The sequence below is a fragment of the Mya arenaria genome, chromosome 17, assembly GCF_026914265.1.
Source record: "Mya arenaria isolate MELC-2E11 chromosome 17, ASM2691426v1".
Lineage (NCBI taxonomy): Eukaryota > Metazoa > Mollusca > Bivalvia > Myida > Myidae > Mya > Mya arenaria.
Genome location: NC_069138.1, coordinates 12258055 through 12272879, shown reverse-complemented (window position 1 = coordinate 12272879; position 14825 = coordinate 12258055). Strand labels below are relative to the sequence as shown.

General features: G+C 35.9%; 1 long non-coding RNA gene across 3 annotated transcripts; it reads right to left on the bottom strand.

Annotated features, from left to right (window-relative positions):
* Positions 1-242: 242 nt before the first annotated feature.
* On the bottom strand, positions 243-8769 carry LOC128224125 (uncharacterized). 3 transcript variants are annotated; one of them, XR_008259441.1, is made up of 4 exons: positions 8347-8361; positions 6742-6938; positions 2018-3869; positions 243-1622 (listed from the first exon to the last, which is right to left on the bottom strand). It is a non-coding gene; the product is annotated as an uncharacterized LOC128224125 (long non-coding RNA). The 3 variants fall into 3 exon arrangements; XR_008259440.1 differs by lacking the exon at positions 8347-8361 and adding an exon at positions 7561-7575 and having other exon boundaries at positions 6742-7279; XR_008259439.1 differs by having other exon boundaries at positions 6742-8769.
* Between the last annotated feature and the right edge of the window lie 6056 nt (positions 8770-14825).

Sequence of the window (14825 nt, the reverse complement as noted above, 5' to 3'; positions counted from 1 at the left end):
ATTTAATTAAGTTCGCAAAGGGCAGTAACTTGTTTATTGCTCTGGCAACTATATACGTTAGAGTTATGTTATTGAAGTTTATACCCACGGTGGCTCTCTATGTATAATGCAATATTAAAGAACGGTCAGACGGACATGAGGTAGTACGGACGGACGTACAGACAGAAGGGCAAATGACCTAATGACACTCGCCTTTTTACAAGGCTCAAATTGATTATATAATTCAATATCAAGAGTCAAGATTTCATGATTCAATATTTATTAACAAAAGCTCATGAAGGCAATGGTCAACATTAACAAAAAATATTCAATACAAACTTTTAAGCTAAATCAATGCATATATAATACAAAATGAGATCATTACCCAAAAATAAGCATAACTAACGAATAAGTATAAAAACATCTACTTAAGTTAAGTAATTCGAAATAATTCATGTTTGTAAGCGATTAATCAAAGTTTGTTTTTAGGGTTGTTAAAGACCTGACTATGAAAGTATGTTATATTCATTGTAATTTACGTGTATACTGTCTCTTTTAACTTATTTTGTGCAACTATATTACGAGATAGCTACAACAGTTCTCATAACATTATAATTATTTAAACAAATATCCGTTTATCAGACAGTCTATACAAAACGCATATACAGTGAGCTTAAAAAATCTACTTAAATATGCACTCATGTGCTACTGTTAGTTTAATGCCTAGTTTGGTTACATATTGCAAAGAATCATTGTATATGCATGACTCTGTAAGTGTCAGTAATGCAAAAATTATTTAAGAATATAAAATGTTTGTCGAATGGAAAAGAAAGATAAACATTATATTAATACGCACGCAAGTCAAATAATCTAATTAAAATGTAAGAGTTCATATAACAAATAATTTATACTCAATGTACTTAACATATCATTTTAATCATATGATCTGATCTATTGTAGAGGTTTGCATATTCGGTCTACGTCTATAAAATAGGGGTATTTGTATGCATGTCGGAGTATGTTTAATCAAGTATTTGATCACTCAGGAATTGAACAGGTTTAAAAATTGGTTTATAGGAAGGCAAGCGTTTTTAGATCGTCTCGCTGTCGGCAAATTATTCGTATTTTAGAATCAAATGCGTCAAATGGAATGAGAAATACCATACAAAAACATGCATAACAAAATGATGATTGCAAAGCTAATGAAAATGATTGTAGTTGAATCGTTCATGTCACCATGAAAGGGTTTATTGAATACTACTAGTTTTTAAACATTTATGCATCAACGTGTGGAGTGTTTGTTCATTCATTATAACATGATTTACGTCATTTATATAACCGAATTAATCATAATCGACATTTTAAGGTAATGAAACGAAATAAAGAAATAATAAAAAAAATAAAAAAACATAGGTCTCATTTTCCGTCACCGCCGGAAATCGGTAAAAAACATCAAACCAAAATCAAAACCACGTTGATCCGACACACCTTATCGAAATCGACATGATATCAAGTTGTTATCAGTATCTTTGATAACAATATCTTTACATCTGTAGGGCTTTCAAACAGGCTATAACAAGACCCGCTGTTGTGCTTGTTCTTTGGCGATTTCTCTAGAAATGTGTCGGGATGCATATCTTTATCTGAAATATGAAGCAGACAATCGTTGTTGGTATTTTTAAGAAGGTTATGACTGCTGATAGTACCAGGGTGTATAGTTCATTACCTTATGTACTTTGTAGATCAAATTATTAATATAAAAATATTTATATATAACTTAACCAAAAACTGATATCACTTCATAAAGGACAATTTTGCATTACTACAATCCAAAAGCGTTAAAGACACGGTAACAAGGGGCCATATCACTTCTTTTTATATAATACTATTAAATCATTATATAGTTGTCAGATATCCAAAGGTCGCCTATGGTTTGCCGAATACCTCAGCAAAGTTTGGCGACCACAATAACTCAACGACTGTGTATTTTTTCGTTCTCATGTGACTTAGATGGAAAGAAAACAACAACCAAAAATACCTGCATCTGTGTTGAATTTTTAATCTTGCTCACAGATTGACTTTTTCAGAAACAACACCTTTTCCATGCAAGGCTCATCGATCAGATGTGTTGCCATGGCGGCTCTTTCTCTCTTAGGTCTGCAAAACGCTTGATGGTATTGTTGAACCGTCACCCGATCGACGTTTAGGTCGACCGAAAAAAAAACGCATAGTGCACTTTCCAAGTCTGCAACAAACCAAATGTATGCCAAATGTTCTTGATCCTGTAGTATCCTCTTTCCGACATACTATACCATCAGTATTCTTAAGAAATGCATGGTCTCCGACCTCAATTTCGCTTGCAAGATGTATATGAGTTGTTCCTAGCATCATTTCGACTGGTAGACTACTGTGGGCATTTCCGTAAGTAGGTTGAAACTGTAGAATCTTTGCCCAGTAGCACATCTGATCTGATCTATTTACCACCGGTCCCCATTTGGTTTCGTTTATTCTCATCCTTGCACGTCTAACCGTTTCTTCTGGAGTATATCTTTCCAAATGGCTGCAGTCATATTTCATCATGGGGGTATGTGACAGTGCGTACTTCTCTTCAACAATTGTTCTTGTTGCAAAAGGATGACTTGTGGAATAATGTACAATTTTTACCCCAGAAGATGTTTTTTCTGTTACTATGCCATAATGTTTGAAGAACCAGTACTCAAACGACACGACTTCACCGAGATGTATCTCTTCAAGAGTTATCACTCGTTTGCCCTCGATGTCAAATGGACTGTAGATTGCCCGCACGATCTTCGGCATTTCCCACTGAGTGTACAGTGACAGAAGTATCACAACGACAGTAAGTCCACTGGTAACCACTGTAGCAAGAGGGATAGCTAGATTTAGCATGCAGAAAGTAGCAGCAGATGTTGAGGCGAACACCGCAAAACCGAGCCACACCTCCAACACTTTCCTGCGTAGACAACAAGGACACATTTCTGAGCTTTTATGCAAGTCTCGGTAGTACATTGTCATAACAATGGAGTACAGCAACGTTACTACAGCTGTCCCTCCGAGGACAATTCCAGAAATACATTTTGAAGCCGTTACTCCTAAGGCAATTTCGTCCAGAAACTCTGAAGTGAATTTAGCTACTATTCTGGCTATTAAACGACCGCCTGGTCCCTGCAGTTTGTTTGCGGTTTGTGTTGCTCTGCTAAAAATGGAATCCACTTGTAAGCTGTGATCTCTTCCTTATACACAGCATGATGCGAAATGCTCACAATTTCTTTTAAATGCATTGTATCTATTCGGCTCCGCATTCGCTAGTTGTTTTTCAGCTGCTTGTGCGACATCTTCATATGTACGTTGCACTCTCTTATAGTTTACAATCCATACGTAATCTTCCCGGAGGTCATAGCAAACATCTTTCTCCGTAACGTGACGCTCCTTGTTATTTACATGTATTGTTCCTAAGCGGACCCTATGCTCATCCTCGACAACTACCTTTGTTATAATGGCATGGTGTTTGTACAGAAAAGGAAATTTTGGAACCCGACTTCTTATTTTGCGTGTCTTTCCTCCTGGAGTTGTTATGTGCTGTCCGCGTTTTAGCATAGAAGTATCAGTCACTCTCTTCTCTTCAGAGCAATGATAACATGTTCCATGTTGGGAGGCTTCAGCGGGAAGAGTTTGTTCAATGCGTTGAATAGCTGCCTCAATTGAGGCTGCATCTTCTTTATTATAATTTTGTTGCAAACCGCTAAATTCCTTTCTAGCTTCATCAAAAAAGGAAGAAGTGCTTATCATGATGGCTGGTAACCAAAGTCATGAGCTTTAAATATAATATTTGGTTGCAATAGTTGTATCTCATAAAAACGTAGCCATTCTTGCTGAAATAAATTACAGTAAGAGGGTTACTTTAATACAAAATGACTTGTGTCGCATTACACTTTTGGTTTTAAGTCGAAAAAAATCCATATTTAAAAGTACTATCTATATTTAATACTATCTTAGTATCATCATTAGCAGCGTCGACTGCAGCAGCAGTTGAAGCAGCAGTATCAACCTAAGCAGCTACAACAGAAGCAGAAGCAGCAGCAGCAGCAGCAGCAGTAGTAGTAGTAGTATTAGTAGTAGTAGTAGTAGTAGTAGTAGTAGTAGTAGTAGTAGTAGTAGTAGTAGTAGTAGTAGTAAAAGATGTAGTAGTAGTAGTAGTAGTAGTACTAGTACTAGTACCTCTACTACTAGTACTATTACTACTACTAGTAGTAGTAGCTGTTGTTGTTGTTGTTGCAAAAACAAAAAGGAAAAGCAGTTGTTGCAGAAGCAGTAGCAGTAGCTGTAGTTGTAGTAGTAATTTTATTCTCATACTATGTTCTGGTCATGCATTTGTAAACAAAGACCAGAGAAAACGATACTTAAGCCATTCAAATGATTAATTATTTCTATGTAAGAGGCTAAGACACCATTAAGTCCCGAAATCGGAAAAGACAGCATTGCACGGATAAATGTGTCGTAAGCGATGTGATACAACATCTTACTTAATCAGTGCTTTGCACACATCGATATCAAGTGTGTACCATTTCCTCTTATTTCTTACAGTTCAATCATCTTGTGTCTAGGCCCTTTAACACGAAGAGTGTTTCATAACAAGGAGGACGCCTATACTACTGAGATCGAACAGATGACATTTAATGCGTAAGATAGGACTTCTGTTTGTTTCTTCATTTATTCCTCACAGAAGGTATGGTTAGTATTTTGGTGAAAATTAGTTCCTTTGAAAACTGCATGAGATTCGGAGAGCTGACCGTACAAGACTATGATATAGCACTGAAGCATTGATAAGTGCTTTAAAATAGCCACTACACTATGATTACGGTGATAGAAAATATAGCGTTATTCTGCAGTGCTTTAATTCTTTGTCATAATGAAAATTGTTTATTGACAACAGAGGTACCCATTATACAGGAACTATTGATGCGATAACATTGTTTACTATTGATAGTCGATAAAAACATTTTAACTCTTGATCGGAGTGAGACAAATCCAAACCCTGGCCAAATAAAGCAAACGCCTATATTCGATAAATGTAGCATTTAGTTTAAACAGTTTTTATTCCAATTTAGCATGTCGCTTTTTTACCTCAATCAATTTTTGAAAAACTGCAGCTTATTTTTGCTTGAAGGTATAAAAGCAGGTAAATATATACAGTATTTGAGTTAAGTCAACTTACGAAAGAAACGAAAGAAAAAAAACACTCATAAACATAGTACAATCTAATATGATATCAGTTGTGCAACAAAATAAAAGCATTGTCTTTATAACTCATGTCTAAAACATTCCGCTTAAATGATGAGACTGAAATCAAAATAGTCAAATCCGACATAAACGTCGTATCAAAAGTGCTTACTCCTTATCAGGCAGCATTTTGTCAAGAAATTTCAGCTATATTTTTTTATAAAATAACTATGTACTTATTAGACATACATTGCGTCTTCGTATATTTTGAAATGTTAATTTGTCAAATTTTTACCGTTCAACTGTACAACAATCCAATAACAGCCGAGAGCACATACTGCTTTAAGATGTATTTGCGTTAACTTAGATTGCATGAAAAACAAGTACCCGCAGGAAAAATTTACCCCGTCTTAATATTTGGGGGAAATTTAAGGACTGAATTGAGTGGGTTATGAACGCAGTTGGGCTTGTTAAGGTGTGTGGAGACCGACGGATCCCCGATATTGACATCATTCACGCAATTCATTACTCTTATTTACACCTAAAGAGCATTATTTATTTCAATAATTGTAACCTTATCTCTGTTATTCTTTTTTCTCCCATTATGTAAAAAGAACGACCAGAGCGTAACCCTAAACAGCTTATCATATTGCAAATAAGCGTGAAAATATAATCACTCCATAATTGATCCGTTAAATCGCTTTAAAAAGTAAACAAAATAAAACGCTAATGACAACTTTTAATTTAACGTTTCAAAGATTAACAGTTTCCGTCAAATGTGTTAATGGCTTGCTGGCACAATACAATATAATTCTCGATGCAATATTTTGACATTTTGTTTAAACAATATTCAAATGTCGAGAGAAATAACAAGCATACACCTCAAACTCTTTTAGAGAGATATATTTATAGCAGTTCTTGAGAAAAGCAATCCGTCATTCAAACTTGACAAAAATCTGCTTGAATATTATAATAGATTCTGCAATGCAGCTTATTGTGCTAGAAACCGTTTTTGTTCTTTCGACTGCTTAAAATCAACACATATTCAGCTAATCTATATATTACAACAAATACAAAAAACGCCCGCACATTCAATAAATGTATACATAATAACATCACGATCATTGATATGTTATAATGATAATGAGAGAAATTGAATGAAACTACAAAGGAAAGCCCTATCGTAGTAGTCAAAGGATCTTAATGCAGAATATCTTTCAACAAGGACAAATTATAATAGAAACATAAATTGCTCCAATTAAGATCCAAATACAGGTCGTACATTTGACCCATTAAACAGAGTAGTTTCATATTTCGATGGCTTTCAAGTAGTATAATGCTTATTTAAATAAAATTGATTATGATAATAAATTCATTTATTGAAGGTTGCACATTAAGCTTAGAAACGTTACTTATTTACGTAATGATCTTTTCAAAAAGAAAACAGCAAAAAAACATGCACACATGTAAGGCTTTCAAATGGTTTAAGACACAAAAGCAAAGTAAAATAAAAGAATCCCCTACCTGAAGATTACAACAGACTGCAGGCAATCGCTATCATGTTGCCCGAGGGCGGCTGGGCTTTATAAACTATCTAATATCGACCTACGCACTTTTCCCGAAAATGATTTTCACAAAACGATCAGATATGCCACTTTGCATATTCAAGTGATCTTGTTTAAAATTTTAAAAACCGATGTCACGAATACCCTTGAATATACCTAAAAATAGAGAACATGCAATTGATCTGTATTTCGAAACTACGCTGTATCTGTTTATAAGGTCAAATTCTAGAACAGTTTTGAAACTCGAAAGATCTCCACTGCTCAAGTAAATGAGAAACCAAGGTCAATTGATCAGTGTTTTGGAATTACGTATTAGATGATTATTTAACCATATTCAACGAATTAAAATTGTACAGTTTTCAAAAAATGATAATAAACCTGTGCTGAACATTATTAGAGATATCTAGGTCACATTGACCGACAAAAAATACTGTTTGCAGGCTTTGTTCTATCGTCAATTTTACTCTTTTTGAAGTGCCTTGTTCTTATTTCGAAACCTATTTAAAAAAAAAAAAACGAAAATAATATTTTCATTTCAACAAATTGCCTTAATTGCAGAGTTCACAAATGAAAATCATGAAGATTTGATAATAATTTATATTTCATTATGTCTTCATTAAAACATTTCGAAGTTGCTATTCTTCAAGTTATTGATAATATCATATTTTCGACTCATTTCTTGTAAAAAAATAAATACAAAGTTCTCAAAAATCAACATTACTAAATTGTAGTTTTAATTTTGGGATTCTTTTAGTTTGAAGGCTGCCAACATATGCACCCGATGGCTTAAAACATAGATCCAATCTTTTGATACTGTTACATCTTTGTCCAGTATCACACTTGATCAGCAGTCCGCATTTGGTTTCGTTTGTTCCCATCCTGCATGTCAACCGTTTCAACGTGAAGAAATGTGTTCAAAAAAGCTGCAGTCATTCTTCGTCATAGGGACATGTGGCAATGAATTATCCGCTCCAACAACAATTCTTCTTGCAAAAGGCTGACATTTAGCTTAATGTACATTTTTATAACCATAACGATGTGTTTTTTTCTGTTAATAAGCAAGAATGTACGAGCGATACGAGTTTTCCCGGTTGTTATGTCTGCTTAACCCTCCATTTGTTTGTCGTCCATTTTACATAGACTCGATACTATCGGCAACGACAGAAACCCACCGGAAACCACCGTAGCAAGTGGAACAGCTAGGCTGCGAAAACACATCGAAACAGAGCCACACCTCTTTCACTTTTCATTGGACTTAACAAAGACACATGCCTGAGTGTTCATGTAAATTTTGGTAGTACGTCATTGCAGCGATCGAATACAGCAATGTTACTACAGCTGTCACTCCGAGGACAAAATCAGAAGGTTGTTTAGTCCAGAAACCCTGAAATGACTTAATATTTTGGCTACTAAACGGCCGCCTGCTTCCTGTATATTGCTTGTAAACATTTCTTCGGTGTTAACAATGTCCACTTCTCGTAAGCTATGATCCCTACCCAATACTCAGAATGCTGCAAAATGCTCGCAAAATTTTGTAAATAGTTGGCATCAAAGTATTATTCACCTTTTTCATCTGACCAATGATGGCATGTTCACTGTTCGGAGGTGTGAGCGGGAAGGATTTCTTCCAAGCTTTGAAAAGCTTTCCCAATTGAATCTACATTTTCTATATCAGTTTCGGGTTGCAATTCCGAAATTTCATCGAACTTCAGAAGAAAAAGTATCCATCATCATCATCATCATCTTCTGAATATTATCAAAGTTCCACATATAGTTTTCTTGGCCGTGCATTGAAACCCGTTTTATGGCTCTCCTCCTTTTTCCCGGGAGGGGTTGCTGTTGCCGTTGTTGTTTGGGGGGATTGTATCGAAGAATCAAAGAACAAACAAACTTTTCATTTTAACATTAAGTGCAACACAAAATAAACCCAAACATTCAATACTTATGCTTTGTAATGGTTTTTGTGTATCATCGAGGGGAATGGAAAAAATTAGATTATATTAATCCACATACAGTCATACATTAAACCCATTTAAAAAAAGGGATTTCTTATATAAAAGGCTTTTAAATAAGACTATGCTTATTAAATTAAATGAACATTCAACTTGTTTATTAAACCGCGCGTTACTTTGAGAGTCAAAAAGACATTACTTATATTCAAGGTGAATAAAAGAATCGCTTACCTGAAGTCAAGAGCTGGTAGCTGATAATCACGGTCCTCTACTGCTCCAGGACGGCTCGGGGTTTATTTACCATCTACCAACAACAAACAGGTTTTCCCCTAAATGATATTAATCATTTTTATGGAAAGGGTAAAATGTGAACAAATGAACTAATTTGTAAGAAGAATCTGTGCTTTTCAGGAATGCAACCTTGCATATTTAATTGTGCTAGTTTACAATTATTTATAAACTATGTCTCGAACAACATTCAATTAAACATAATATAGACAACATATAACTGATCTTCACATCGGAATTACTCAATATCGTATGTTTATTAAGTTAAATTCTAGCACAGTTTTGAAAACATGACTATTAATCTCTACTGCGCAGTAACTTAAGATATCAGGTCGATTGTACTGTGTTTTGAAATTACGTATTAGATATTTATATAATAGCCATTTTCAAAGAATTGAACTAGGACAGTTTTCAAAAAATGACAATTAATCTGCGCAATAAGTTCTACGTCTAATTGACCAACAAGGAAATATTCGATGCCTGATTTGTGCCATTTCGTGTTTTTGTTTTGAACTTGGACGATTGGGTTGTTCAAAATTTACTCTTTGACTAGAGTGTGGTTCTGATTTCAAACCCTGCCCACTAAGTAAAATATAAAGTAAAATATCTCAACAAATTGCCCTAAAAGCAGATTTCACAAATGAAGAAAGTATCGTATGTATAGTTATGACATGCATTTGAATGTAACTTCGTCCATACTTGTCAAAATTTAGCTTTTCTCTACGATCATGTTTTATATAAAATATTGTCTATTATAGGCCCGGGCACACCGCCCGAACTTTGTTGGAGCGTTCCTTGAACGGTAGGGAGAGGGGACCGAATTTCGACAACGCTCGTCACCGCGCAAAAAATGGGAGAAAAATCGAAAACACTGGCGTTGCCTTAGCGGTGCACCGCTGAAGCCGGCGTTCCTATAGCGTTGGCTTAACGGTAGCGAGGGTTGATTTAGCGGTGACACGAGCGTTGATAGAGCGGCGTTCTACGCATGCGGGCGTTGGCTCGGCGGGGGTTTAAAGTTGGTTTAGCGGCATACCGCTTTTGACTAAGGAGCTGAACGGATCGCTTTGATAGAAGTTCTGATAGATTTTTGATAGAAGTCGATAGTTGAAGTTCATCATGCCACGTGGACAAAAGAAGAGGAAGGCTGGAGAAGGAAAGGCAGCAGCCTCCAAGAAGATCATTACTGAGCAGGCAGCTATACCAATGGAGTCAGGTAAACATATGTGGCCCACTGGTTGTGTCAAGAAATATTTAACAACGTGTGTAAAGTTTCAAAGAAATGCAGGATATATTTTCTGAGACATTGACTTCAATGTGGTTACATGCAAAACCTTAACCAGAATTTCTTAGTCAAATAATAAAGGGCAATTATTTTGCGTTAAATGCAAATTATAGTTATCTCACCTGATTCATTACGTAGGTTGGATGGTTGAGTACCATTGTATGAAGTCTCAATGCAATATCTCAAGTAATTGCTGAGATATTTACCTATGTGTGCTTACACGCAAAACCCAGAATTTCCAAGTCGAATAATAAAGGTCAATCATTTGCATTAAATGCAAACTAGGGTTATTTAATTTGGTAAATCAAGTAGGTTATGTAGTTGGTAATGCATGTCTTAAGTTTCAATGCAATACATGAATTCTATTACGTCATACTATTTCCGGAATCAAATCAGATGTGCAGTGACCGTATAGTAATCAATCAGTGCGCTGTTGTAACTCGTACAGTGAAGACCTATTCACTGAGTTACACTCGACCGTGACGAAGTTTGCTTCGTCGATGTATTCTTAGGAATACGGTTATACCTCTAATTTTGAAACTATTTGGTAGTTTCTTTTTTATTAAAGAATAGAAGTTTTTCAAGATATATAACTAATATTCGTATTAGTTTAATTTTGTTCTGTTCGCAGAAGTAATTTAACACGTATCGTAAAAATTTACGACATTGTTTCTTTGCTATTTCCGGCATTGCCGAAAATATCCCCTCGTGTGTAATGGCGGACAGAGAAGTCCAAATTTCGAAGAATGCTGCGGCTTCGGCCGTTTCTAGTGGAAAGAAAACGTCGACAATGTCGACGAAGATTTCACTTGAAAAAGCGGGCTCTTCAACTACTCAAAGTAGCTCAAAACCCTCTCAGAAAGACAGTAATGGCGGAAAAATGAATGAGGTGCTTGAGATACTGCGAGTACTCAACTCGAATGTGAATGCACAAAATGCCCGTCTTGACAAGCAAGAGAAGTGTATAAATGACATTATGAATTCTGAGTGGCCCGATGAGGGTCAACATGACATTGATGTTCCGTATGAACAAGATGAGTTTGAGGGACAATTTCAGTCTGAATCCTTCGGGGAAAGTTTCAGTGACACAACGGAGAATCAGTCGAAATCTATTTTCAAGAAATTTTTTGACAAGTTTCAGCAAAGTGAAGTAGTAGATGCGGAAGTACATTCAGATTTAGCAAATCTGGTAAACAGTTCATTCAGAAATGGTTTGTAGGAGGGAAATCTAGAAGAAATTCTAAAACAAATACACAGACCGCAAAATTGTGGCTCTCTTGTAAAGACGCGGGTAAACCAAGGTATCTGGCGCTTGCTTAAAAGTTTCACACAGGCAGAAGATTGTAGGTTAAGTTCACTTCAAGGTTTACTTTTGAAGGCATCGGTGAATGTTGTAAAGCTTGTGGAAAAGCTGGGAACAGCTGAAAGTGAAACAGACTGAGCATGTTGAATTAGGCACCACAGCCATTGCTCTCCTTGGCCACGCTAACAAAACGATAAATTCAAAGAGAAAAGAACTTCACAAAGCAGACTTGGACTATAAATACCACTATTTGACTTCGGCATCTTTGCCCTACACCGATTTATTGTACGGCAATGACAATGACGTGAATAATAACGTCAGAGAAATCAATAACATGAACCGAATTGGTAAAGCCACAGGCCGTGGTGGAGATCCGATGAGAGGACGGGGCCGAAGAGGGTTTAACCCATACAATTCGAGAGGCCGAGGCTTCCGTGGTCGTAATGGTTTTCAAGCCCGCACAGAATCCCAATCCATGACAAAAAACGGAAAATTTCCACAGAAGAAGTAGATCAGGTCAGTACCTTTCGTGCAGGTAGATTACAAGATTATGTCAAAAATTGGAAAAAAATTACAAGTGATGAGAATGTTTTAGATATTATTGAACATTGCCATATTGAATTTATAAAAGGGGAAAACCCAAAAAACTCTATCTGTTATAGAAGTAAATTTTCGAAAACAGAAGAGCAGGTGATTAGCTAAGAAATTGAAAATTTATTGGAAATGCAAGTCATTGAAGAGGTTTATCACCATCAAAATGAATATATTTCTCCAGTTTTTGTCATACCAAAACGCTCTGGTGAATACCGGATTATTCTCAATCTTAAAAATCTCAACAAATATGTTGAATACCATCATTTTAAAATGGACACCTTTGAATCTGCATTAAAATTGGTAAATCCAAATATGTTTTTTGCTAGCACTGATATCAGACATGGGTATTACAGTGTACCAATTGCAGTTGAAGATCAAGTCAAGTTGAGATTTATTCATCTTGGTAAGATTTACCAGTATCGAGCCCTGCCAAATGGTATTTCCTGTGTGCCAAAACAATTCACAAAAATGATGAAGCCAGTTTATGCATCTCTGCCCATGATGGGACACAAAAATTCAGGTTATATTGATGATTCACTGTTAATGGGTGATACATATTCTGAATGTGAGCAATATGTTCATGATACTGTCAATCTCATGACGGAGTTAAGATTCATGATTCATGAAACAAAATCGGTAATTGTTACAACTAGAAAAAATAACATTTCTTGGTAATGATATTGATTCAGAAAAAATGGTGGTAACGTTACCATCAGAAAAAGTGGAAAAAATAGTCCAATCATGCACAGATTTGCAAAAACAGGATAGAGCAAAAATTAGAGATGTTGCTAGGATTTTGGGTCTTTTGGTGTCATCCTTTCGGCTGTTGAGTTTGTCCATTGTTTTACAGAACTGTGCAAAAATTCAAGCACTTCAACACCATGCTGGTGATTATGAGTCTATGATGTCTATCACAGAAAGTATAAAAAATGAACTCTCATGTTGGATTCAAAATCTTTCTCACCAAAATAGACAGATTATACATGGAAATCCAGATCTCATAATCACCACAGACGCTAGTTCGTTTGGATGGGGTGCTGTTTCAGAGAATGAAAGCATTGGTGGCCGATGGGATGATACTGAGATTCAGAATCATATCAATGTCTTGGAATTGTTTGCTGCAAGCCATGCTCTCAAGTCATTTTGTAAGACAAAATCAAACATCCATGTACAAATACGTTCTGGCAACTCGTGTACTGTTGCATATATTTGGCACATGGGTGGTAAAATAGAACAACTTAACAACATTGCAAAGCATATGTGGCTCTGGAGTAAGGATAGAGCAATTTGGCTTTCAGCAACACATGTTACTGGAATTGCAAACGAGGCAGATTTTAGTTCAAGACATTTTATTGAAAATGTTGAATGGAAACTAGCAGAATCTGTTTTTTCAGAAGCCGTAAATTGTTTTGGTTTGCCGGAAATTTACATGTTTGCTTCTCGTTTGAATAGGCAATTGGATCGATTTGTTTCATGGAAACCAGATCCAGATGCAGAAGCAATTGATGTTTTTTTCTGTGGATTGGAATGGTAGATACATATATGCTTTTCCTCCTTTCAGGTGTGTGGCACAAGTAATTCAGAAAGTGAGGCAGGACAGAGCAGAGACCTTGCTGGTGGCACCTTTTTGGATAACACAGAATTCTTTCACCAGTATTCTGGAAATGTTGACTCACGATCCATTCATTCTGAAAGTGGACCAGGACACATTGAAATTACCACAAACATTGAAAGTGCATCCTTTAGTCAACAAACTACATCTAATGCTATGTCGTATATCCGGAGATCCTATGAAAAGCGAAACTTATCTGAAAAGTCTATTAATATCATCATGGCCTCATGGAGAAAGACTACACAGAAGCAATATTCCACGTACATTAACCGATGGATTCAGTTCTGTCGTGAAAGGGAAATTGATCCACTTCAAACCCCTATAGAGTACTGCATAGAATTTCAAACTGAACTATATGATTCAGGATTGAGCTATGAAACATTAAATACTGCAAGAAGTGCTTTATCAAGTTTATGTAAAAAAACAAGATGGTTATAATGTGGGAAGCCATCCATTAGTTATACGTTTTCTCAGTGGTGTTTATAACTTGCGTCCAACTAAACCAAAATACAAAAGAGACATGGGATGTGTCAAAAGTTCTGTGTTATTTGAAAACTCTACACCAGCAAGACAGTTGTCATTAAAGATGCTATCTTACAAGCTAGTTATGCTTATAGCTTTGACTCAGGCAAGTCGAAGCCATTCTATTTCTTTGTTGACACTTGATAATATGATGAAAGACAGTGAGTCTTATGTGTTACACTACTCTGGGCTGTTGAAACAGTCAAGGAAAGGAAAAGTTAATCCGATCCTAAAATTAAACAGATATACGCTAGATAGCGAAATTTGTGTATATAGTACTATTGCAGAATATATTGAACAAACTAGTGGGTTACGTAATGGTGTTAGGCAGTTGATAATTAGTTATATTAAACCACACAAACCTGTGGTTTCAACAACTATAAGTCGGTGGATAAAATTTGTGTTGAAAAGTTCTGGCATTGATATTGATACATATAGCTCTCACAGCACAAGAAGTGCTGCTTCATCGAAAGCAAGTGGACTTCCAATA